The sequence below is a fragment of the Ursus arctos genome, unplaced genomic scaffold (assembly GCF_023065955.2).
Source record: "Ursus arctos isolate Adak ecotype North America unplaced genomic scaffold, UrsArc2.0 scaffold_29, whole genome shotgun sequence".
NCBI lineage: Eukaryota > Metazoa > Chordata > Mammalia > Carnivora > Ursidae > Ursus > Ursus arctos.
Genome location: NW_026622974.1, coordinates 23,461,652 through 23,486,556, shown reverse-complemented (window position 1 = coordinate 23,486,556; position 24,905 = coordinate 23,461,652). Strand labels below are relative to the sequence as shown.

At 36.4% G+C, this 24,905-nt stretch overlaps 1 protein-coding gene across 3 annotated transcripts in view; it reads right to left on the bottom strand.

The window, feature by feature from the left end:
• The window catches only part of ADGRB3 (adhesion G protein-coupled receptor B3), a 695,949-nt gene extending 692,792 nt beyond the window's left edge, over nt 1-3,157 (bottom strand). The window contains exons 1-2 of one of the 3 annotated variants that reach the window (XM_048219740.2): nt 2,408-3,119; nt 844-1,009 (exon numbers count right to left, since the gene is read on the bottom strand). The gene's annotated coding sequence lies outside the window, so the exon portion shown is untranslated. Of the gene's footprint in view, nt 1-843; nt 1,010-2,407 lie in introns of all 3 variants that reach the window. The other 2 variants (XM_026507135.4, XM_057303989.1) reach the window with 2 other exon arrangements.
• Between the last annotated feature and the right edge of the window lie 21,748 nt (nt 3,158-24,905).

Below are 24,905 nucleotides of genomic sequence, written 5' to 3'. Positions count from 1 at the left end.
GATTAACAGGAATGCTCTAATTTATCTACCAGGATTTCCTCCAAATGCATTATGATTCCATTGAAAGAAGAGGAAAACATATCCTTTTAAAATATCGTAACCTAAATTTTAATTTTTGAAATATTTTTAAGCAACCTATACAACCTTTTCTTTCCCTCAGTCGGCCTGCAGTAAACATCATCACACAAAATCTAATCTGATAATCTGGGAACAGCTGTCATCACTTTATTTCTTTTATCTTAAATATGAAAAGCAATTTCGATAAAGGATAGCCACAATTTTAAAAACATGAATGATAATTTGTTGAGGATGAAACATCATCTCCCAAATGCCCATACTTGTCTTTGCAGGGACCACTGTGTGAACTGATGGGAATTCCTGTGCAAAAACACCAGCATTCATGTGGATTAATAGAATTTTAAAACCATCATCTGAGAAAGGACATAGATGGGTTGATACATGGGGAAGACTTGTTGTTCAACATCACCACTGAGAACCAGGATTTAAGGCAGTCATTTCAATGTGACATGCCCTCTTGGGATACATAAAGTGGATCACTGTATTAGTATCTGTATCCAAAGGCGATGTCAGTGAAAAATCCCAGAACCACAGTAATTGAGCTGGCTTCAGTCTTTTAATTTTTTTTTAATTAGGGCTATTTTATCTAGAGTTATCTACTGTAATTTAAGATTTACACATGGTAGATAAAAGACATTAGCATTTTCTTTCCTAGCAGATTTCAATTACTGAATTGCTCTCTTTCCAGCAAGAGCTCTAAAGCTCCTTTTCTTTATATTTTTTAACCTGGCCTTGCATAATAAAGTAATCCTTGGTTATATTTACCTCTGTAAGTTGTTATCCAAAAATAACTCGAATTTTTTTCAGCTTTAACCTTTAAGAAGTTATTTCTTAGAATAAATGACACTGCTTTTTTGTTTAGCCTCTGAGCTGAGAAAAGTGATGCCAAGTTAATTATAAAAGTCTTTAGGCTGCAGTCTCTTCCACTGTTCTGTAAACAGAGACAGACATACAGACATATAGACAGTTAAGAGTTTTCGTGTCTTTGCCTGGGTCCTCTCTGAACCAAAGGATAAATCCCTCTTCTTCCCATTGCATAACACACACCAACGCATGCACACAAATACCAGTGACCGAAGTCCCTGAAGATAGATCTGCATTTTCCAGATCATAATTCAAATTCTATGTCTTGATATAGGAGAAAACAGCCCCAACTCTAAATCTCTATATAGCAGCAGTTTAAAATAACATCAGAACTGCTGGGACTATCAAAACAGCGTTCTCTGTTTCAAGCATACAGCTCAATGAATAATGCATTTTCTTCTTGAGAAAATAAAGCCAATGAGCATTTAAAGGTTAAAAAATTGGGAAAGTTGCAGGAAATTCTGGAAATAATTTCCTCTTTTTTTTGCTGTAGCACTTTGCAGGCAATGCAGGTCTGCGCAGTGTTCTTCAGGATAGAGTGTAGGCGTTGAGAGCCAATGTGACAATAAGTGTCTAAATTAGGAATTCCATCCATGAAAGGGGGCTTCATTTTATAATAGGTAACTCAAAAAGAGGTCGTATTTCTTTTCCTAATGAAATCCGGTACTTTTGCTTCCATTTATTTGACAGTGCATGTCTGCATTGCTGTGCTCATCAAGGATTAGAAAGAGTGAGGAAATAGCTCTGATTTCACTCAAGCTTGCTCAAGAGAGCCCCCTCAATATAATGCTCTTTATTTTAATCCGTAAGCCTTGGTGTACGGAGCCTTGTTTTATTCTAAAGAATCAAAAATGAATCACTGAACTCTGCCGTCCCCCCACCCCCGCCCCCAACTGCAGGGCCAGTTCAAACAATTGTATTTCCCTCTTTAAGAAAGAAAGAATGGGGTGGGGGTGTTCAAGGGATGGCTTCCAAGGTCTCAAGGATGTTGTATTTATTTATTTATATATTTGTTTCCTGCTGAGAAGCAAACCGGCATTTAGTTTAGCTATTCTCAAAACTGATTTTCTGGGTGACACTTTAGTTCAGTCGAACATAGACGGCGCCATCACTCCACTAAATTTTTTTCCCCAATAGAAGACCCACTGCCTCCCCTTATCTTAACTTCCTTCTAACCTAAAAATTTCTCCCCATAAAATCACCCCAATCACACACAACCATCAGATTTTCTAGGTCTCCCTGCCTATTCCTTCCGACCCAGCACATCTCTTGAAAAAACAGACTTCTCTAACTTTTCAACTGCGGCGTTTAAGTAAATGCAGACAGTCGGGTTTGCTCGCAGCCCCTCCATCTGCCAGCAACAGCCTTTCCTTTCCTTGTCCTCCCTCCGCAAACACCTAGACGGAGAGCTCCTCTGTGGCGACCCCTGGCAGAGGGAAGGTGACCCCTGGACCCCCTTCCTTACCTTCCACTCCGAAAGCTCAGGGAGGCTCTTGCTCTAAGACACCAGCACAGGCACGCGTCCCAGCAACAGTGACGGAGAGACTCCCCTTCGGTCCCAATCACCGTTGCCCATTTTCCCCGGCTCAGCTTCAAAAATCAGGATTTATTTTTTTAAATGCACACTTAAGAGAAGCAAAAGATGGGGGGAAAAAATCAAAGACGGGAGCTGTGAGAGAAAAAAGCCCCCAGGACCCCGGAGCCTGACGCCGTATCCAACTGAATCCAACCTCCAACGGAGGTGGGGGGGGGGAGAAGCCCCCCGTAGAGAGACTCTGAGGAAACAAAAAAAGCAACAACAACAACAAAAAAAATGCGAGTGGCTTAAAAGCGAGGATTTGTTTTATCAAATCTACCCCCAACAAACCTATTAGCCAAGAAGCAAAGAAAGCGCTGAGACGAGAAGTGACCGGCGACAGCAGCGGCTGCTAAGGCAGATTTGTTGGGGCGGTGGGTTTATTACAGGAGTATTCGTGGTCGGATCAGAAGGCTCAAGCTTATGCTTTTTCCTCTTTCCGCTTTCCTCCCTCCTCCTCCTCCCCCCGCAGGTACTGATGGACGGACCGCGACTAAGGAGAGGGGGGAAAAAATCCTTGGCTGGTGATGTCGGAAAGCTGTTTGAATGCCCAGCGAGGAGGGGCGCGAGAGGGAACGAGATAGTAAAGCTCTGTCTCGGGTGTGCGCGCCGGCGCGCGGCGCACGCTCTCCCCGGGGCGCGCGCGAGGGAGGGGGGGTGCGCGTCCCCGGGGTGCGCGCCCGCGCGCCAGTCTCCCGCGTGCTCGTGCGCGCGCGTCCCCGGGCGCTGTGCGCCCAGCGCTAGCACCCGTGCGGTGCGCTAGGCGGCCGGCCCGAGGCTCGACGAGCGCCGCGCTGCCGCTGTGCCTTCCCGGAGTTCTGCCTCCCGAGGGCGCGGGCGGGTGTGTGAGAGAAGAGGAGGGAAGCGGCGGGGTGAGAAAGGAGGGAGGCCCGGCGGGAGGGCGGGAGAGAGACGGGCGGGAGGGGGACTCCGCGGTGCTCCAGCCAGGGCCGCGGTGAGCTTGCACGTCACGGCTACTCAAAACCAAGCACGTCCCGAAAGCAGTATTTTCTGCGTCTGGGAGGTTTTTGCATCCTCAGTTCCCACCGCTGGGGCTGGCGGCGACCAACTGTAAGAGAAACTCACTGGGAGGCGAGGTTAGGGGGGTGCGGAGGACTGGAAGGCGACTCTGACGGGTGGGAAGTAAATACTGGACTTGATCGTCTTTCTTTCTTTCAGCGTGGACCTGTCGCAGCCGAAAAGCTGTCATTTCATCACCGGGATTCAGATGAATTAATCCAGTCCTCAGAGGAGGGGGCACATCCCGGCTCCCGAAATGCTGCGTGTCTCTGGCTGGAACAATACTAGTTTTTCTCAGCGAGGCTGCAATTAACATCTTATTTGTTCTGGCTAGATACAGGCTTTGTCAGGACCGCGGTGCGGCGACCGAGGTTGGGCATCTTGCATTGCTTTCTGCATGGCAATGGGATCGTGGTTGTGGGGTCTAAACTTTTGTTTTCTTAATGTATCTGATTTCTTTTCAAGTTTCCCTAGTAACAGGTTTGTGGACAGGGGTGGAAAAAGAAACGAGGGAAAGGGGGAGGAAAAACTACCAGATTCTCGATTTAGCAGCCAAAAAAAGAAAAGAAAAGATAAAGATAAATTTCCATCACTCCCCACCTTTATTTATTTATTTATTTAGCCCCCGCCCCGGACAGTTGGCTGACAAGTATTTGATGAACTAGCTTCAGATACAAAGCTGCAAAAGGTCATTCGCCTACTGATTATGTCTCTACTTGTAAACGCAGTTGGTGGTTGGCAAAACAAGTGGCAAAATAGTGTGGTGATATGGTGGGGGAGACCACAATGGGTAATTCATATAAAGTGTGGGAGTCTTCCTAAGGGTGAGTGGCTCAAGCGGCAGGTGAAGTGGAATAAAACAAATTTCCATCATTTTCTCTCTGTACTCATTCCCCATTTTTCTTCCTCTTGTTGTTCCTCTCCCGTGGGGCAAATGGAGAGTGAAGAACATCGTTTTAAAAGAGGACTACAGTGAAAACAGAAAGGTGCCAATGATCTTTTATTCACTGGAGTTGTTTGAAATATTAAAATTGGCCCTTTACTTCTTAATATATATTAATAGGGTGACCCTCTTCAAGGCTTTCTCTTCTAGGACAAGTGTTCAGAAAAATATCTTGTAAGGGAAACAGTTAATCGTTCCCCAACCAAAAAGCTTTAACCATGTTCCAGGAACATGCACTGGCTGAGAGAGCAGCCTGTGTGGCATTTTGGTTTCATGTCGTTTTTGGTTCATTACAATATTTTTTTTTTCATTTAAGGGAATGTGAAAGGAAAATAAGGTTTATGTCTAGGGGATAATCCAAAATATTGTGTCTGAAGCAAACATTTTCTTTGAAAAACAAACAACATTCAACAATACAAAGGAGAATCACATTTCCTTTATTTCAACTTCCATATAGATTATAATTATGATATTTGCAAGACATTTTGGTCAGTTCTGTTATTTTGCCACAAGCAAAAATAGAGATTAATGACAAATGCTAAAAAATGGAAAAAAGGAAACAATGTGAGGTTTAGATACATATATATCTTGCATCTAGTAATTTCTCACATTATCTTCGAACACTGTGATTTTTATGTTTCTTAGAAAATCTTTAAGTCATGACATAGTGACATAAGAATAACAGCTGAAAGGGACCATTTAAAAAGACTTAATCCTAAATGGAAAGGAGTACTCATTCCCATGGTCATTTATATTCAAGTAGAACACAGGGCTGGGTCAGGGAGAAAGCCACCCTTAATAAAGCACTTCACCCTTCACACTGTTTCCCATAACCTTCACAAATTGCAGGCTACTGAGCCAGCCTGATGATGATCCTGCTGAGGTATATTTTATAGCAGACGATTTGTGGATGATAAATATGCCAAGCAAGACACCATCTCCAGTAACCCCAGGCTGGTCTGACTTCCTCAGGGGGTCATAATCAAGAATCACAAAAAGAACCATATATGGAGAATCTGGTCTCTGGACCCTGACAACACAATCCAAAGGCAAACCAAGGAAGAAGCACCCTGATTCATGTCTGCTCTATGTTCTATGTGAAAGCACTGCTGACATATTGACCCAACAATAAAAGAGCAACAGTTTACACACTGTAGGCTCTCTGTGTCCTTTCCTCCCTATTGAGATTGGTCTGTTTTTATGCTTTAATACAGTTTAAAAATCACCATTTCAGATTATAATTATCAGCCTTCATTTGCCTCTCACAAGTGCCGGTGTGTATCTGTATATATATATCAGTATGTATACAAACACAGACCCATATTTACATATACACACATTATATATACGTGTGTATATATGCATACATTATATAAAGAGTGCATACACATAAGTATATATAATATGTTCATATGTATTTCAGTTATTACACATGTATTTGGGAGCATGGTTTCACCAGGCTTCTTTTTATTTTTCTTTAGTAATAAAGTATTCTCACCCCAAAACTACCAGATTAATTGTATAAACTAATTCTCATTTAAGTTTCCTTGCCAACTTTTGAAAGGAAGAAACCAGTGTTAACACATCAGAATATAAACTTGTATTTTAAATTGGCCCAGGCATGTAAAGTTAGTCTTTCAAATTCATCTCTCCTATTACTTATACATTTTTAAATATTACTTCAGAGAAATGAGATTTCCAAGTGTAATCTACCTTTTTCTTCTATTGCTTTTTATTTTTTGCTGTTTAGTCCTTTTATCTTTGAAAAAAAATTTAAAAAAAGAACCCCATCCTCCAGGATCATTGCTAAATTCGGTATCACCTGCACAATTCTTGGACTCAAATGATAAGAATATGTTTTGAATATGCTTACTTAGTTTTAGAAAGTGTTTTCTTTCCCCTCACCCCTTTCTCTCATAGTCCTTGTGGTATTACTATAATACTACTTTATTTTAGAACTTTTTTTCAGTAAGGCTTTAAGAAGCATTACTGGGGCCCCTGGGTGGCTCAGTTGCTTAAATGTCCGACTCTTGATCTCATTTCAGTTCTTGATCTCAGGGTCGTGAGATAAAAAAAAAAAATAAGTAAAATTTAGAAATGTAAAAAAAGCACAAATAAGTTTGTAGATTATTCCTTTTCAATATGCTTTACTTTTCAATACTTAATGTCTCCAGTATACACTCACACACATACTTTTGTAAACCACTAATTCTATAATAAAAGGAAATTAATAACAACTTAGGATACATGAACCTTAACTATTATTTACTATAATATACTAATATATTAATCTTCTATTAATATATACTATTAATGCATATAATATTAATATTTTATTAATATATATTAATATATAACACTAATATATTAATATTTTGTGTTATTAAATGATCAGATTACATGATTTGATGGGTGAGTACTCACCTTATGCTTAAAATTAGCGTGTCTACTATGAACTGAAAGAACTTCTCCTTATTCATCTCATTCTCCTCCTCCCCTTACTCCTCTTCCTCCCCTTCTTCTTTCTTCTTATTATGAAATAATGTTTCTCAGGAGCTAAGCTGATTCTTCTCGGTTCTCTATCTAAAAACAGATTGGCGATTTTCTAATTGGGAATCCCAGAATAGAAAGTACGTGACAGAGGTTCTAAAAAAAAAAAAAAAAAAAAAAGGTAGAAGGGTAGAATAGAACAAAGGGAAGTATGAAATGATGGTTATCCTGGGCTAGTTAGTCCAAACTTGCCCCATCCAGGAATAGCCCAAGCAGTCTTTATCCAAAGAGGCCATTTGCATCAAGTTTCCATTTTTACCGTTCTTTCTCTCTACAATGACACATGTAAAACACTTAAATGGGTAAAAGTTTTTGGCCTTCAATTCCCAAGGCTTTACTTGGGATTTAGGAAATGCCATGGGTCGAGTAACACATAATGTCACTTTTGTGTGTTGTAGAAGTGTCTTGGAAAATATGGATTCCCAAATTCTTCCCTTGTGAGTTACTTTTATCTACTTTTTTAATGTAAAGCTGCTATGTTTATGCCACTACCTTTAATTCCTAGGATTCCAAATGAACTAGAAATGAAGATTCTTCATTTTCACCCCTGAACCTGACACTATATACCTAGTTTTGGACAAGACAAGACGCTGTACACTCTCTGAACTTTGGTTTCCTTACAGGAAAGGGCTTGACTAAGTAATTCCTATGGTTCCTCTTGATACCTTCTAAATAAAACAAGGCATCTCACAAGACAGGGAAGCAATGAGAGAAAAATGCAACAAAATCCTAGGCTAGGAAGAATCAAAACTGTTCACTCAAACATTGGAAATGCTCTACTCTAGCTTAGTTTTTGTGGGGGGTTTTTTGGTTTTTGTTTTTTTTTTTTTAAGATTTTATTTATTTGACAGAAAGAGACACAGCAAGAGAGGGAACACATGCAGGGGGAGTGGGAGAGGGAGAAGCAGGCTTCCTGCTGAGCAGGGAGCCCGATTGGGGGCTCAATCCCAGGACCCTGGGATCATGACCTGAGCCGAAGGCAGATGCTTAACAACTGAGCCACCCAGGCGCCCCTCTATCTTAGTTTTTAAGACCACCATAGCTTTACCAGCTTTACCCTTCCCTCCTGGCTGCCAGCTGCTAATGTAGAGGCAACCCATTACATGCTTATTCTTCACTCACTGTGATCACTTTTTTTTCCCTCTTGGATTGAGTTCCAACCCTACCAATAATGATGACAAGAACTAAAGTTCTGAGGACTGGCATATCTGTTGACCTTAATCGACACCAGAGATTGAGGTCTATTGATTACCTATTATTTCTGAACTCTGTGTCTCTCCAAACCTTTTCCTTACCAATCCTGACTCATTCATTCCTACTATTTCTCTTCCCACCAGATTCTCCCACTTGGCCTTTTAGATCTCTTTGCTCTTCTATTCCAACCCACCTTTATGCAGAACGTTCTCTCTGTATCTTCCATTGACTAAAACCTGCTATTTTATGAAGACATGGCATCTTTTGCAACCATGTCAAGCGGAACGTATATGTTTCTTCCATATTCTGATTAACTAGGGTCTATGGATGGATGGGATCAGTGTCCTTGCTGTCTATTGCTGGTTTCAAAAATTTACTTGCCTCACTTTTATATCCCTTTTTTCTAGGAGGTTATGTAATTTTCCTTTGGCAGCTTCACCTCTTCTTCTTTGCTATCCTCTTACTGACTTCCAAATTTTACTTTTTATTCGAGCAGTCCTGTAGCTGCTGGCTCAGTTTTCCTCTCCCTCCAGTTTCTAGTCTTCTCATGTTTCCAACATCCATGTAGATGTAGATGGCACACTATCTTCTCAGCTCTATTTCTGTACTTCCTTCATACCAACCCAACCATGTTTCCTAATGCTCTTCAACTAAAGAGGTCATAACCAATGACTGTACCACCTCCAATATTTCAGATTTAATTTTCCAATTCTATACTTACAAGCTCTTACTTTTGTAAACTCACCATATGGAGCCAAGTCTTCCACAAAATTCAGATCTTTAATCCATTCCCACTAATTTCTTCTCCCGTCTTTTCCTCCCTCCTTATACCCTGTGGTAGGCAGCCTCTACCAGGTCCCTCAATGATCCCTATTTCCTGTCATTCATGCCTTCGTGTAATCATCTCCGCTTGAGTGTGAGCTAGCTTTAGAGACTTGCTTCTACTGAGTAGGCAGCAGTGGTAGGATGTCCCTTCCAAGCTTAGGGTATAAAATGACTGTCTTCCATCTTGACAGCACTTTCATTTTCCTTTATAGCACTCACTCTGAGGTAAGCCTCTTGTTCTGTTGTGAGGCAACCCTACAGAGAGGCCCATGTAAGTTTGATTAGAAGCATATCTTCCAAGGCCTGCCAATAGCTATGTGAGTGAGCTTAGAAGTGGAAGTTTCCCCAGTCAGGTCTTGAGATGTCCTGGCCAATATCTTGGTAGTAGCCTTGTGAGAGACTTTGAATGAGAACCACTCAACTAAGCTGCTCCTGGCTTCCTGATCTGCAGAAACTATATGATATCAAATGTTTACTGTTTCCAATTGCTAAGTTTGGGAATAACCTATTTTACAACCATAGGTAACTAATGCATATCCTATGGATTCCATCCCCATTATTAGAATAATTTACTTATAACTTTCAACTTTCTATTACATTTTTATGGCTGAATCACGATGCATACTGTACTGTACAACCACTGTCTCTGATCCAGCACCCATGAAGCAGAAAACTGGTGAAGAAATTCACATCCTTAGGCAATCTGACATCCCTATGCATTCATAATCACCAGGGTCACATGACCTCACCACACAGGCTGTCACTCATAACTTTCAGTTATAAGTTCACTCTCCTATTATACCCAACGAATATTTTGTAACTTTTCCTTGATTATTAAAACTTAAAGCTTCCCTTCAACTCTTTAATTCTGATAACTTTCTTTATTCTTCATTTATAAAACAGATGTGATCATATGGGAACTCCCTCATCTTACGTAATAAATTCATTAAACCTGTGTCTTCACCCATTTTCTCTGTTCTTCCAATCTCTACGGAGATATTGCTCTTATCTCAAAAGCCATCCCCTCCATAAGTATCTCAGATCTTCTATTGATTTTCACACTCACCAAAAATCTTTCCCTCTCTCCTGGATCGTTTCCATCAGTATGCAGATGTTTTAAAGCAATATGGCCATTCTAAAACAATTTTTAATTAATAACCCCTATTTCTCATTTCCCCTTCATAACTAATCTTTAAAAAGCAGTCTATCACAATCACTTCATTTCCTCACTTCCTTCTCATTTCTCAATTCATTCTAATTGGCTTCCAGCCTCACTGTTCCACAGAAAAAGTTCTGGCCAAGGTGACTAAAGGCCTTCATGTTGCCAAGCTGATACATAAATTTTTTTCATTTTACTCCAACTTTTAACCCCATTTTGCTTCCTATATCCTACATTTTCAAAACCACTTCTTTCCATCTTGATTTGTTTTACCATACCCTCCTAGACCTCACTGACTTCCCAGTCACTTTCTGTTTGTTTTTTTTTTCTCTACATGACCTTAAAATGCCAGTTCCTTAGAGATAACTGTTAAATCTAATTCCCTCATTTCTCTACCATCTTTCCCTTGGTGATCTAATACATCCTCTAATACCAAATGTCACTGTAAGAATGTATGTATGGCTGAGTAATACTTCATTGGATACATATACCATTTCTTCGTTATCCATTCCTCTATCCCTGGACACTTGGGTTGCTTCCACAATGTGGCTATAATAAATAATGCTGGAATAAAGTAAACAGAGGGGAATATACCTTTTTTGAATTAGTATTTTCATATTCTTTGGGTAAATACACTCTAGTGGAATTACTGGATCATACAGCAATACTAGTTGTCATTATCTGAGGATCCACCATCATGTTTTCCATAGTGGATGTTTTGCTTTGTTAACAACAATGCATGAGGATTTCTTTTTCTCTACATCCTTGCCAACACTTGTTGTTTCTTGTTTTTTATTTCAGCCAGTCTGACAGGTGTGAGGTGACATATCTCATTGTAGTTTTTATTTGCATTTCCCTAATGATGAGTGATGTTGAGCATTTTTTCATGTGTTGTTGGCCACCTGTGTATGTTCTCTGGAGATGAAATATTACTCAGCCATGAAAAGGAATGAAATCTTGCCATTGGCAACAACATGAATGGATCTAGAGAGTATAATGTTAAGTGAATTGAGTCAGTCAGAGAAAGACAAATACCATATAATTTCACTCATATGTGAAATTTAAGAAACAAAACAAATGAACAAAGAAAAAAAGAAACAAACAAACAAAAAAACCAGACTCAACTCTAGAGAACAAACTGATGGTCACCAGAGGGGAGGTAGATGAGGAGATGGGTGAAATAGGTGATGGGCATTAAAGAGCACACTTATCATGATGAGCACTGAGTAAAGCACAGAATTGTTGAATCACTATACTGTACACCTGAAATTAAAGTAATACTCTATGTTTAGTATACTGGAATTAAAATATAAATAAATAAATTAATAAACAAACAAACAAATAAATAAAATGACAAAAAAGAATGTATATGTGTATACATTCTTACATACAAACACATAGTCACACATAAATATTTCTTTAGCTACGAAATCTCTTCTGAGCTCTAGATTTTTATGTAGGCAGTTGTCTAATTGATACCTCACAGTCTCATAGTCTCTCAGTCTCACGGTCATCTCAGATGTAAGGTAATCAAAACAAAACTGATTACTCCAAAGAAATGTCTTCTCCCTCAATCTTTCCATCACAGGAAATGGCACCACACCCAATTATTTATCCTACAAACATGGGGATTTTGCTTGCTGCCTCATTTTCTATCATTCTCACATTCAATCCCTTGATAAGTGCTGTCTGTTCCACTTTGTATTAGTTTGCTAGGGCTGCCATAACGAAATATCACAGCCTGGGTGCCTGAAACAACAGCCAATTATCTTCTCACAGTTCCGGAGACTACAAGTCCAAGTTCAATGTGACAGCATAGGTGATTTTCTCTGAGATCTCTTCATGGCTTGCAGATGGCCACACTCTTGCTGTTTCTTCTCATGGTGGTCCCACTATGTCTGCTCTACCTCTGGTGTCTTTTATGTCCTAATCCCTGCCCCCCTCCCCGCCCCCGACCTTTTTTTTTTTTAATAAGGACATCAGTCGGATTGGATAGGGGCCCACACCTCATGTTAATTTAATTACCTTTTAAAGATCTTATCTCCAAAGATAATCACATTCTGATATACTAAAGGTAGAGAGTCAACATACGAATATGGGGAGGACAAAACTAAACCTATAACACACTTCAAACATATATATCTCAATTCTAACATTCTTTCCCTTTTCACTGCCATCTTTCTTCTCCAAAGCATGTGGTTTTTGCCTAGCTCAGTGTAATAACTTCCTACCTGGTGTTAAGTAGTCTTTGTTAATTTATTCCTAATCAATTTTGCTCAAGGCAAAAAATACATTCTTTAAAATATGTTGAAAATCTGTAATATTGGTTTCAGTAGTAGAATTTAGTGATTCCTCACTTACATATAACACCCAGTGATCAACACAATTACCCTCCTTAATATCCATCACACATTTAGCCCATCCCCTGCCCACCTCCCCTCCATCAACCCTCAGTTTGTTCTCTATAGTTAAGATTCTCTTATGGCTTCCCTCTCCTTTGTTTTTCACTTCCCCTATGTTCATCTGTTTTGTTTCTTTTTGTTTGTTTGGTTGGTTGGTTTTGTTTCTTAAATTTCACATATGAGTGAAATCATATGGTATTTGTCTTTCTCCGACTGACTTATTTCACTTAGCATAATACCCTCTAGTTCCAACCACATTGTTGCAAATGGCAAGATTTCATTCTTCTTTGATGGCTGAGTAATATTCCATTATATATCTATATATCTATCTATATCTCACACCTTCTTTATCCATTCATCAATCGATGAACATTTGGGCTCTTTCCATAATTTGGCTATTGTTGTGAGTGCTGCTATAAACATTGGGGTGCATGTGCCACTTCAAATCAGTATTTTTGTATCCTTTGGATAAATACCTAGTAGTGCAATTTCTGGGTCATATGGTAGTACTATTTTTACTTCTTGAGGAATCTCCAAACTGTTTTCCAGAGTGGCTGCACCACTTTACATTCTCCCTAATGAAAATCCTCTCTTTAAGGAAGCTTTGTTTTTTTAAACCACTTGATGTATGGCCTCTTCTCTTATCTTCTTTCAAGATAATTGTTTGTCTGTTTTATAGTACTTGATAATTTTTAATTTTTTAATTGTTCTTTATTTGTTTTCTTCACTGGCCTATAACCCGTCACAATATACTCTTGCCTAACATAGTGCAAGGCATGTTGTAATTGCTTAATAGGTATTTAGTGAAGGAGTTGGTTAAAATTTGCAACATGATCAATTTCACATACTGATATTAGCTTTGCCCATTGGAGTCATTTTACATAACTGTGTAATTTTAATAACTATGTAACATATATTTTTATCACAACTAGAGTTGTCTCTTTTCTGGACCAAACACTTCATTTCCTTCAGACATTTCTCATGTGACATGGTCTCCAGAGTCTCTAATCTTTATGGCTGCTTTCCATTGAATTTGTCTGAGTTTGTCACAGCTCTTTGATGCCATAATTGTTGAAACTACTCCACATTTTAACTTTCCAGTGCAGATACAAAAAAATTCTGTTTGTTCAGTTCAAATGAATAAACATTCACTGGATATCTACTTGGCCAAACTCTGTAGTTGCAAGGATGAATATCTGATGATCTTCCATATGAGGACAAAAAGCTTTCAACTCCCAGAAATGAACTAATCATTGATGTATTTAACACATAATTAGTAAGCCCATATTCCATATAAGGCATGTTGTAAGATGTTTGGGAGAACAGGAGTAATCCCTGCCCTTGTGATGATTGCTTCTATTGGTAGAGGTAGCTAATTAACAGCTAGCCGCTACGTAATTATAACTTGCAAATGTGTCAAATGTCTCAGAGGATAAAGATATGATGCTATGAGAGGTGTGGAGTGTGTGTGGTGGAAGAAGGGAAATGTGAGACCTGGTGTGGGAGGCCAGAGAACATTTATCTGAAGTGACGTTTGGTCAGAGATCTGAAGGACAATAAGAGATGACCGAACATTCCAGGCAAGGGGAACAGAATGTGCAAAGGTATTGTGGCAGGAAGGAGCAGAACACATTCTAGAAAAGGAAAAAAAAGATGAGGGAATAAAAAAAATGAAGGGGTCAGTGGAAATTCAATTTGTTGATAAAGATTAGGATAAAAACCAGCGGTCTGTATACAATAGCAATACTGATTGAAGGATTGCAGAGAAGTCACGCAGATTTATTTTTGACAGTTCATTCTCACTTCACTCTGAGGACTGATTTGAGGAAGGTAAGAACGGATGTGAAGAAACAAGTGAGGAGGCAATTATGTTAGTGACAATAGTGGCATTAGTGGAGATGGAGAAAGAATAGCCAAAAGACATTTAGAGGTAAAATCAATAGAATTTGTCAATGGTTTAATATAGTAAGTATGACTGGATTTGGGTAAGGGCATCTATTAGTGTATCTGAATTCTGCTGGCTCATACAGAAGTGACAGTCAATTACAATACTTTGATGGAGTTATTTATCTATTGTTTTTATTTATTTATTCATACATACATATAGACAATTTAATTTTTGATCCTGTGTGTGTGTGTGTGAGAGAGAGAGAGAGAGAGAGAGAGGGCACCTGGGTGGCTCAGTTGGTTAAGTGTCTGACTTCAGCTCAGGTCATGATCTCAGGGTCCTGGGATTGAGTTCTGCATCTGGCTTCCTGCTCAGCGGGGAGCCTGCTTCTCCCTCTCCCCTAGCTCTTCCCCTCTGCTCATGCTCGCTTGCTCTCTCTCTCAAATAAATAAATAAATAAATAAATAAATAAATAAATAAAATCTTTAAAAAAGAGAGAGAGAGAGTCCCAAGGGTCCCAAGAACATGATAACTTAAAATAATAACAATCATTTGCTTTTGTCATAAATATGCAACCTTGTGCTGGTGGGAAAGCTTGTTTCTGTGCCTTGCAATGTTGTCTGGATAGACAGTTCAACTGTATCTGAAAAATCCACTTCCAAGTAGGCTTACTCACATGACTGACATTTCGTGCTGGCTATTGGCTGGGAGCCCAGCAGGAGCTGTTGTACCTCTTAACATGGGCCTCTCCATAGGCCTACTCGGTCTTCCACATGGCGTTGCAGCTGCCTCCCATGAGTCAGTGTTCAGAAAAAGACAGCTGCCAGTATATTAAGGCTATGTCTGGAAATTGGCACAGCTTCCCATCTGACATTATTCTATTAGTCAAAGCATTCACTAAGCTTGCCCAGATTCAAGGTGCCTGTGGAAGAAGAGGGGGCATTTAGGAAGACTGTCTCTAGTTCGTGATGCAATCACCTCTGTCAATGGAAAGAATAGTAAAGGATGTGTGATACATGGTGCACACTCTGTTTATGCACATTTTAGTGGATTATGTCATTCAAAACATCAATTATTATTCCATAATCAATGACATCTGCATATCTGATGTGCTTATCAAGTTAGTGGACCGTGTTAAATAAGTCCATTTTAAATAGTGTCCAATAATATACCACTAGAATCTTTTCTATTAGAATACACATTTTTAGAGGGCTAGAATATTGTCTTATGCCACAGTATTAGCCTTTGGGACAGCACCCAATAAATATTTGTTGGCTAGCACACTAATTGATATTCTTTTAATTGTTACAGGCTGCTGTTTAGCCAAACAACCCATGCTAATCCTCCCTTTCCAGGAATATGCCAGGTTATGTCAAATATTTTGGAATAAGAAGTATATGCATTATGCCTACAACATTCTTCTCTTATAACATCCCCAGCATAGCTTAGTATATCTAGGCTGATTCCTACTTATCACCATTTTGTTTTTTTATATATTAACAAACCACCTAATAAATAATTCATTCAATAATTTTTCCAGGGATCAGTATCAAATTCATTAAACTATGATTTCTAGAAATAAGTTCTTTCTCCCTTTTAAAATAAAGTCAATATCTACCATCTAAAACTGTCTTTTTCCTGTGCCCACTTCCTTTCCAAGATTTTTCAAAAATCTTTGAGAATGGTTTCATAAGAACTTTTGTACTTTCTTTACATATACTGTGATGCAATTTTTCTAGATGAGGACTTTTGAATCAATATAAAATATCTAAGGGTCCTTTTACTATTTTCTTGATTTATGGAGTATCATCTTTCTCAAACATTGCAAGACCATACTTTTAAGGTGAAAGATCATTCATTTTCTGGTAGAAGATGAAATAAAAATAGAAGTTGAATCAAGTTGCTTTCCCTCTGTCATCTTTATCCTTAAACATTCTATACCATGAACATAGAGTCTTTGTCAGACTTTCTGTTATTATTACATATTTAAACTTTTTTGTTTTTCTTTATGTGGACATTTTTCTCTCTTTTTAATATCCTTACAAAATTTTGAGACACCTGGGAGGCTCGGTCGGTCAAGTGTCTGCCTTCGGCTCAGGTCATGATCCCAGGGTCCTGGGATTCAGCCATCCTGCTCCTTCCTCTCCCTCTGTCCCTGCTTGTGCTCTCTCTCTCCCTCACTCTGTCTCTCAAATAAATAAATAAAATATTTTTAAAAAGAGAGAGAAAAAAATATCCTTACAAAATTTTATCTAAGTCTTGAGAGTTCCTAGTGCTACAACTGATTGTCTCTCAGAATTTTGGTCTTAAATAACAAGAGTTGTGTAGATTATCCATTTGGGGCGATTTATTTTTTTAAATAATTTAAAAATATTTTTCCTTAAACATAAAGTGATGTATAAAAATTTTCAAAATTTTTAGAAGGCAATTTGTTTACTAAATTCTCTTGTATATATACTGATTTTTAATACAATGAAGAATTTGACAGGTCCAATTTATAGAGAAGGAATTTTTAAAAATAGGTTATCTTTTGATTTTACTATGGAGGTTAAATCTCAGGCAAATTTGCCATTTCCATATCAACACTCTCTTTCTATGATCTTAGTGCTCTACTAAGGGAAAAATTGGTAAACAATTCTCAGAATGCTCTTTTTTAAAAAGCTGCCTAAACCACATTAATTGACTCTTTCAGTGTCAACATCTGATATAATTTCTCTATATCCCAGAGTCCACTCAGTATTGCTCTGAAGTTGTTGCTGTCCAGATTGTATACATAATATTCAGGTGACATTTTAATCCTTAAAACATTAATCCTGGCGAGCCATTTTATCTGGGCCTAGATAGATTAAACATTTTTTTTAGATTAAACATTTTTAACTGCTGAGAGTTTTAATGGGTGCACTTTGAAATTAATTAATTAAAATTGTGGATGAAATTCATGGAAATAAAAGAGGGTTAGTCATAGAACTAATAGAATTTTATAAAGAAATTATTCAGTGAGTTAAAAGGAAAAACAAACTGTTAATTTGATATCAATTTTCTAAATGCATCTTCATATTTTCCTTTCAAGAAAGAGAAGATATTTTCTTTACAGGAAAGAGAAGGGGATTCAGCCTGCATTTTATTAATCTTTTCCCTCTGTGCTTCTCTTGAATCAAACTGAATGGGAACTAGCAAAAATTTCACTTTAATCTACCATTAAGGTATAAAAATGCAGATCCATATCAGCTTATTCAGTTTCCCCATAGCCTAAAAATGACGCATCCTTATTGAACAAATGTTACCTTCTGAATAACCAAAGACATTAAACATAGAAAGAATTTCATGCTTCATACATGCAACTTTATTTTACTCAAAATTTCATTCTTCATGCTGTTCTCATTTAGGACCTCCAGTAACAACGGAATATGTATGAAGCTACATTTTATTTTCCTCAAGAAAGTAACTTATAAACTGGGGAAAAAATCTGGATTAAGCACAAATATTGGCAATGATAAATCGTTTGGTTTATCTACCTCATTTTTTCCACATAAATGTTTGTCACAGAATTATACAATTTTATTGTGGATCTTCATAATTGTAAGCAACACTAGAAACACTTTACTCCTGTGTTTCTGGAATTTGTCTCATCATCAGTGGCAACAGGGGTCTTCATTAAAATACACAGCCCTAAGCCCATTCCTCAAAGTTTTTGATTCTCTTGGCTTTCCAGGCTCATTTGTAACCATGACCCCAAGTGATTCTTATGATCAAACAAGTTTGGAAAAGAATGGTATAGTTCAAGATCTGCATTTTACCGATAAGGAAACTGAGAAATGGGCATCAACTGTGAATTGTCAATGTTATCTAGCCAGAGCGGAGATGAAATGCTAGGTTTTTATGGTCTAGGCTTACCATTTCCAAAATGATCTCTATTTTGATACTTTTATCTCAATTTCTGAATGAGATAATTATTCATCTAATTCCCCAAAGTACATGTCTTTATTATTGTATTAGATTATATCAACAAAAATGCATAGCACTATCTTCTTACTTGATGATAAAATCTAGGCATTGTTTATCTTTCTGCACTGGGACCTGCATTATAGCTGCTGAGAGTGGGCAACTTTCACACAATTTGAAGATATCTTGGTGAACCATTTTATCTGGGCCTAGATAGATTAAAAAAATTTTTTTTAGATTAAATATTTTTAACTGCTGAGAGTTTTGATGGGTGTACTTTAAAATTAATTAATTAAAATTGTAGATGAAATTCATGGAAGTAAAAGAGGGCTATTCATAGAACTAATAGAACTTTATTAATGCAACCATTTAAGAAGAACATTTGTTGGGCCTTTGCTCCAGCAGCGTGTATGCAGCATTTTAAATAATTCAAAGAATATTAGCATGGTCCACCGTGCAAAGATACCCAAAATGTGTATTTGCTACAGGATAGATTTTGAGACAGACTAAAGTTTGAATTTTGAGTTGGCCTCCGAATGACTTTGTAGACATGGATAAGTCACTTCACATTTGAGTCTCAGTATTTTAAAAAAAAAAAATTAGTTATTAAGACAATATCACTTACTTCATATCATTGTCATGAATAGGCATAACATGAGAAGTGCCGAATATGATGGAGGAAATGAGAAGGACCTCAATGACTGGTAAGTCTTGGCACTGTTTACAAGCATATTTATATGACTCTGAGTCAAGCACTGGTGATATAATGACGAATACAAAAGTTTCCTGCTCTCAAAACAAAGATAAAGTTTGACCTGGAACAGTGTATATAGTACTGAGCAGAGAGAAGGAAGAAAGACTCCTCATCTAACATTGTAACTGTCATTTACTTGTATTTAATTTAGACTAGACACTACTTGCTGTATCAAATACTCCTAGCACCCTCAGAGAAAAGTTCAAAATAGCTAATATATATACCTACTCTGTGTATACGGTTTAACTGTTAAAATATAATTATTTAAATTTGTTTGGCTTTATATTATTTCTTTGCATGAAAATTTTAAAAAAAAGAAAGAAAAAACCGTGCTATAGAAAAATATTTGAATTAAACAGTTTTCTAGAGATACTAACATTTAGGCTGTAAACTTTGGAGTCTATTAGTAAATTTTGAACATATTTAAATTCTTTTCAAAAAATATTTCTTGTATGACAAGATATGAATTTTTTAAGCAGTAAATATCTATATATATGTGTTCTCATTTATGACTATAGCATGTAATTATTAGTGACATATAATGTCACCATTCAGATATATTCCTAATTATGTTGAATAATTTTATATAATCAAATTTGGGTAAATGAATAAAAAGCTCAGGAAAAATGTTAGTATTTTAAACTCATTTTTTCAGAGACAATGGGAGAAATAGTAAACTATCAAAGTATCTATTTAAGTTTTCCCACATATAAGACAATGGTACTGTAATCTTTAAACTTATTTTCCATTTTTAATTATTCACTGATTATCTTATTTTCAAGGGTTGCACAAGAATGGATCCAAGACATGTGTTAACAATTTTCATGTTGTTTCAATCCATGTGATTAAAAATTTGTTAGATGAGACTTGGAATATAAAGTTTTATTCTGAGATGAATATTTCTAGCTAATGTCAAATTACCTATAACCTTCTGAAAAATACTCAAGGAGTATGACTTTGGCAGTATAATTAAATGCTTCCATAATAAAACCCAAATAACTGGAAAATTAAATTTCTGCCATGTGTTTACAGCAAAAAAAAAAAAAAGCAGATTGTAATAATTATTGAAAATAGTTCATATGAGTTTACATTTAATATTAAATTCTGGCTGTTATTAGTTATTAACATTTTAAAAGGTATTAAGTGGTGTTTTGTGGTCCTTATTATGTCTTACCAAATTGCAACACTCTTTCCAAGCATGTAGTAGGTATAAGAGTAAATTTGATACAATAACAAATATTTCCATTTTAAAAACATTGTTAAGTGTATCAATTACTTTAATCCAAAATGAGAAAAGGACTCTTGGAAACTTTTGGAGAAAACATTATACAAATTTTCAGACAATTTACACTTCTGAGCTTCCAGAAATAATCACTATATAGCCAAGATATCAAATTCTCATATCAATGCCCATGGAGTTCATAAAATCTTAGCATTCCATTGAAATTCAATAAGACTTTAAGAATCAGGTTATCTCCCCCGTTATGTAAAGAAATTGATTTTGAGACCTGCATAGCATATCAGATCTAGGATATTATATCAATAGAAGTTTCATTCCTCTTTGTATATTCTCCTCATGTCTATTGGAATGTAGAATAGATCCAGATTTTAGATTTAACAAACCTAAATTTTGATCAAATTGCTACATCATATATTTGACTTTTTTGGTATTTTAATTTACACTTTCTTTTTAACATAGGTTTTTCATTTCTATCTTTTCTCAACCTGTTCAGTTATAAATTTATAAGAGAGATACTGTTATCAGATAAGATTTAAAAATATTCAAAACCTATGAATGAGAAGGAAATATTTGAATGACTCCCCTAGTAATGAAAATGAGCCAGCCAATTTAGGTAATATGCTTACTAAATTAGAGGGGCTTTGTTACAATAGACTCTATTGATAGATAGATAGATGATAGATAGATGATAGATAGATAGATAGATAGATAGATAGATAGATAGATAGATGATAGATAGATGATAAGTAGACAGATCTGATGTCATTAGGAGACTTCTATGTCTCCAGAGACCTAGTAAGAATGCTTTATGGGCACCTGGGTGGCTCAGTCAGTTAATCATCTGCTTTGGCTCAGGTCATGATCCCAGGGTCCTGGGATCAAGCCCCCCACCCAGCAAGCTCCCCTGTCAAGCCCGACCCCCCCCCCCACTTCAGGCTCCCTGCTTAACGGGAAGTCTGCTTCCTCCTCTCCCTCTGCTGCTCCCCATCTCCCACTCGTGCTCTCCTCTCTCCCTCTCAAATAAAGAAATAATTTTAAAAAATGCCTTAAAAACCCAATTTTACATCTGTGGAGTAATTATATCTCAAACCACAGGACATATAATTTGACATTACACATTAGACATTTATATTAAAATTCCTTTTAATTATATAGCCATCCTCCTCTTCCATATTCTCTTTCCTCCTCTCCAGAAACATGACTGGAAAATTATCTTGTTTTCAATCATGTCTCTGTACCTCTGTATTGATAATACTTCCAAGCAGCTCACCAATGTAGTTTTCCAAAAAAAGATACTTCCTCCCCTAACAATGTTTTAGTACCAGCTGTAAAGATAATTTCAATCTTATATAGCTAAATCGCTATTAACATTGATACTGATACGGTTGATCATATTTTTCATATTGTATTGGCTAAGAGGGTGAATTCTGAAATCAGAGTACTGGGTTTAATTTGTAGTACTACCACTTATTTGAGTTTCATAACTTCTGAACCTGTTTCTTTATCAGTAAAATGAGGAAAATAATGTTCACCTAATAGAGTTGTTGTAGGATTAATGGTAAGGAGTGTAAAGTACTGATTATTATCCCCAGTTCCTCAAATATAAGGTGGGATAGTAATAATACCTGTTTCATAAAGTTATTGTGAGGTATAAGTGAAAAAAATGTAACTAAAATGCTTAGCACAGTAAGTAGCCCATGGCACACAGTAGTGAGCAATGTATTTTATTGCTACACTATTAATGATAACTCAACATCATTTTTCTATACATAATATATATTTAATATATCCAAGAATTATAATAATTATTCATTTATATTTATTCATTTATATTATTTAATAATATTTTATACACAATATTAAATCAGTTTATTATTGCCTACACTATAAGCAAGCATTTTTACTGGGTCCACAAATCAAACTCAACCATTATTAGCATGTATTTAATAGATAAATATAAAAATACCTAGGAAGAGAAGCATACTGTCCATTTCATAGTCCTTGGTGTCCAAACAATTACTTAGTAGTAAATTTCACATTAAGAAAAGAAGGTAATCTATGATTCTTGTTATCTACTCACCTAGATGTTTATAATAGAATGACAATCTTCTTTGTATAGTGTCCATAAATTACCATTTCCTACATATGTGTGTTTGTGTGTATATGTGTGTGTATGTGTGCTTTGATGAGGCTAACACAGGGAACAGTAAAGTAGAAAAAATATATAAATCATGATAATAAACTAGATCGAAATGATTAACTTAAAAAAGTATAGTAAATTAAGGCACATCTAGCTTCTGTCAAACAAATTGTAATCAGAATAGATTAAGTGGTATATAAGAGATTTCTAACCAAATACATTGGCTAGGTTCATACTCAGTTTCTTAGTTTAGCCTTCAAAGTAGTGACCTGGAAATAATTCATGAATGTCCTTGCTTATTAAAATGATTTGTAATCATTGCAACAACACAATCTCTAGATAGCATCTGAAAGAATCAGTACAATGCTCTACCTCTTACCTCAAAGTCTAGGGTCTAAGAAAAAATTTTAATACATAGCTCTATTCTCCTGGCTAAGTTCATATCCACTTGATTTTAAGCCAATTTTTAATTGAATTCAGTTAATCTAATTGTTCCTCAGAGATGTCCATAAAATGTGCTCTTCCAGATTTCCTAGCAGAAGTGCCATTGTCTCTGCTCAGCATTCCCAAGCAGACAGCAAAACTGCCATCAAGCTCCGTCTTGCTCAACAATGACTCTTTAATGTGGTCATCTCATGTGCTTTGTGTTTCAATTATAATTTAGAATGAATTAAAATCTATTTAAATGGATAGCATCATCTCTTAGGACTCTTGATGGAAATCCATTTCAGAACACCCTATTTCTCTAAGGTAGCACTGTAAAAAAATGTGTCATTTTATACACTCTTAATTTTGTATCATTAATTTTATTTCTCTTTATAATTTAATCCCACATTTTCATATATGTTTATTAATCAAATTAAATACAGTGGTGTGTTTATGCTATATATTCTTCATAGATGAGGCATCAATATTTTATACTTTATATTTAAAATCTAGGATTTTGTATTTTAATATTACAGAGCAGATTTTATAATCAAGCTGTTCATGGATGTGAGTGAAGTTATTTGCTTTGGTATTGAAGGATTATGATGTTTCAACATAAAAGTATCTCATAGAATGAATTCTAAGTTTATAAGATCACTAATAACATCATGCAAGAATATAGCAATTTATAGTTTATGAAGGAGTCTGGTCCCGTGTATTTATTAACCCTGTGAAAGAGTTAGGACTGGTATTGTTACTTCCATTTCATAGATCAAGATTTGGCAAACTATGGTCTGTATGCTAAATCTGGCCAATCACTCGCTTGTGTAAGAAAAATTTTATTGGATCATAGCCATGCCAGTCATTTATGTATTTTTTATGGCTGCTTGGAATACAAAGTATCCTGGAAGAAAAGTATAACCTATAAAACCTAAAACATTTACTCTCTGATTCTTTAAGGAAGTTTGTCCAACCCTCTTACAAATGTCTAAACTGAGATGCAGAAAGTTTGACTAACACTCCATATTTACACACCACACATTATGTTTCATAGCCAGTATATCAATCCTGAAAAGCAGCAGTACAAGGTTGAACAACTTTTGCCATAAGAATGTGCAATGTTTTAGAAGGAAAAACTCAGGAATGGAGAAGGATGCTTAAGTGAGAAAAGTTGTTGATAAGAGATAAAGTCAGAGAGAATGGTGCTAACCAATACTGAAGTTCCAAACAAACAAGTAAAAATATTCAGTACTTCCAGGACACTAACTATACCCTCTGCTCTAACAGCTGTTTTCTAGTCTTCTTGAGCTCTTAGAAGCTGTCCTCTGGTCATTGTTATAGGTTTTACTGTATTATTAATAGGTATCTGAATTTTTATCATAGAACTCACTATGTCATTTTAACAAATACCATGATAATTAAGCACATTTTACTTTCCTTTTCCAATCTCTGTTTATGGCTTGACAATTTCAAAGAATTTTACTGCCTTATTAATAAAGGTCAGGTATTTCAATGTCATTTTTTTCTTGGACATAAATTACATTTTATGTTCACCCATTGCTTCTTTATATTTATGCACATATTTTCTTTCTTTGTAACTCCTTATATCTCTAGTGGACTAATGTGATTTATTTTTAATTTGTTTGCTTCAAATGAATTATGATTTAATATATGTCAGTACAGATTGTATACATGTTTAAATCACTTTGGCTTATAAATTATTACGCTTTGTAAGAAATTAAAAGTTTTAGACCCCACTGTCACCTACATAATACTAATAGATAAATAAATCCCTCAGTTTACATATGTTCATTGATTTATGGCTATTTGATTTATTTGCATATGCAATAAATGAGATTGGAAACAGGCCTGATGCAATGAATAGCAGGCTGGAAGAGGCAGAG